The sequence below is a fragment of the Callorhinus ursinus genome, unplaced genomic scaffold (assembly GCF_003265705.2).
Source record: "Callorhinus ursinus isolate GAN/ISIS: 27379988/994484 unplaced genomic scaffold, GSC_fseal_2.0 scaffold56, whole genome shotgun sequence".
In the NCBI taxonomy this organism is placed as follows: Eukaryota; Metazoa; Chordata; class Mammalia; order Carnivora; family Otariidae; genus Callorhinus; species Callorhinus ursinus.
Genome location: NW_027397118.1, coordinates 3130739 through 3133787, shown reverse-complemented (window position 1 = coordinate 3133787; position 3049 = coordinate 3130739).

The following is a 3049-nucleotide window of genomic DNA, read 5'->3' as shown; positions in this document are numbered from 1 at the left end:
TGTATGCTGATTAACATAACAATAAAAAATTTAAAAAAATTAAATAAAACACAAAAGGAAAAGAAATCTTCATTTAGAAGCTACCTGTTCTGTGAGCCCGTCTCACACCCACACTCCTTCGTGACCTCATGTCATTGCCCACCACACCTCTAGTAAACTGTGAGGAAAAAATGACAAAGAAATGGATAGTACTTCCCAGGATAGGGTGATCTAATGCAATGGAGATTTAGTTGTGGGCTTATTCTGCCACTGACCCAGGTGTCCAGAGAAATCTGTGCATCAGATAAGGTAGAAGAAAGGAACCAGTTGGATGATCTTGAAATTTTATGATCAGATGTGATACCAGATATGTATACTCTGGTTAAGGTAATAATTTGTGAATATGGAGAAAGTGAGAAAAGGTGTGAGGACATAAGCCATTGAGGATTTTATTGGATCTGGGGAGGGTTCTATCTCAAGGAGAAGTGATAGCAAGCAACTGTAGTTTAAACAAGGCATTCAATTATTTCACATATCTAAGTTTGGAGCTAGGTGTTCCTGTATTGGTTCAGCATTGTATCCAGGATCCATATTATTTTCTATCTTCCATTCTTTTACTCCACCATCCTCCACATGTAGATATTTAGCCTCCAGCTTATTCCCTCATGATCATAAGATGGCTGCCATAACCCTGGGTATATTATATCCTAACACTACAGCATCCAAAGCAAGAAGGGAGAGAACAAGCCCTTTCTTCATACATCTCTCTCTGTCGCCACATAGGAAAACTCATTCCAGAAGTAACAGTCCCCTTATGCCTCTTTGGTTAGAACTAGGTCACTAGGCCACTTGTAAGGGTGAAATTGTGCCTCCCCAAAATTGATGCTTTGAAGCCCTAACCCCCAGTACCTCAGAGTGTGACCTTATTTGAAGATAAAGTCTTTACAGAGGTAATCAAGTTAAGGTGAGGTCTTTAAGGTGGGTGCCACCAGTGCCCTTATAAGAAGAGGAAATTTGGACACAGAGGGAAGATGATGTGAAGATACAGGGAGAAGGAAAACAGCCATCTATAAGCTGAGAGAAGTTTGGAACAAATCCTTCCCTCACAGCCCTCAGAAGGAACCAACCTGCTGACACCTTGACCTTGGATTTCCAGCCTCTAGAACTGAGACAGTAAATTCCTGTGGTTTAGACCACCCAGGCTTTGCACTTTGTTACAGTAGCCATAGCTAAGGAATACAGCCACCTGTACCTAACTTCAAGAGATTCCATGAAGTGAACATATAATCAGCCTCTGTTGTGCAAGGCAGACCTATGAGCATACACTATAGAAAGGAGAATGTCTGTTGACTGGCAGCTAGCAGTGACAGTGCCATCTTTGTTTGCAGGTCACATAAATTGATTCTGACTAACTTAGTCAGAAGGGAAGCCTTTAAATATGAGGAAGGGGTTAAGATTAGGGAATTGGTGGGAAGGCTAGAGAACCAAGCTCGGAAAAATTACAGAAAGCAGGGCGGTCTGGGGGTCTGGATAGCAGGAACGACATAATTTTCTCATAGCTCCTCCATTTCAATGAATGTGCTCCTAATATATTTTGTGCCATAAAAATGCCAATGATTCTGAGCCCCAGAAGAACAGGGACCTAGCTTTTGACCAAGCAAGAAGACAGAAGGCTTACCTGATTTAAGTATAACAAAGCTAGCTCATACTGGGCTTGAGACAGATAATTCCCCAAAACAAAAGTATGGAATTACTTCTTAAAGAAAATTAGGAATAAAAGCTGGGAGGAGAGAGAATTTAATTTCCACTACACTGATGGAGGAAGGGCAATGGGTACAGAAATTAGAGAAAAAAGGGCTTCCTTACACCATGGCAGGTTGTCCCATACCCTGGAGATGGGTCTTCAGGGCCAAGCTCTAAGTAATGTTTATGCTGCCCATACTTTGCATTCTAAAACCCTCAACCCCTGAACACGATAATTAATTACTTAGTATCCATTCTGTATTCATTTCAAATCTCTTCTTCTAGGTCCTCCCTATCCCTTCTGGACCGTAAGCCCTCAAAGACCAAGTTAAGAAGCAAACACAAAAGCAAGTGGTTTAAATTCACCAGGATCACCCACTTTCTTCACATGCAGTACATTTGTCCATGCAAATAACAAAGACAAAAAAAAATCACTGTCGGTATCGACGAGGCACCAAAACATTTGGTCGATCAGATCAAGTTGGCAAACAGCTTGTCACTCTGGTCAAGGGAGGGGAGAATCTGCCAAATTAGATGTTTGGCTGAATTGACAGGCTGTCTTGGTCAAAATAAGTCTTTTTATTAAATGCTGAGAGATCACATATCAAAAAGAAAATCTACACAAGCCACTATTCATCTATGTACACAGTAAAATCAAGGTGGCATATTGGAAATCTCTAAATAACACTTTATCTACACAAAAGGGTGTAATTCTTTGGGTCAGAATAAATTAGGAAAGAAAGCCTCCTTTTCAAGTGGAAAAGGATGGAGAGACTAAATTGCTTGGAGACCGTGTGTCGTCTCTATCAACATGATTTCTTACCACCTCTACCATTTCACACTGCTTGCATGGTGCCAGCCCCATAGACTGAGTGAGCATCATGCTGTTCTTTCTTTATTATCTTATTTAATCCAACCAACAGTTCTATAAGGTGAGGACCGCTCTCTTCATTGCAGAAGGAGGAAAACTGTGGTGTATGTGGTGTACGTAGCTTCCCCAGCTTTACACAGAAATTACATTTCAGAGAGTAGAGTTGAACTTACGTCTGACTTCAGAGCTCTTGCCTTCTAAGAGTATTCAACCATTTCTTCCTAGCCACACTGCTGCGCATCTTTCTCCCTTAGGCTGACTCAAGAATTCTAGAACCTTCTTGTCCAGTTGTTCCAGGTCCAAGAGTACCTCTTTTCATCAGCTCCCATAAATGCAAAAAATGTTCCATCAACAGCCCCAGCTGCAAAATTCCTTAAGCCAACATGCCCTTGCCTTTCATTGAAGCTCAAGGCCATGGAGTCCCACCTGGCCTTTTGAGCATTCCGTTTTCCATAT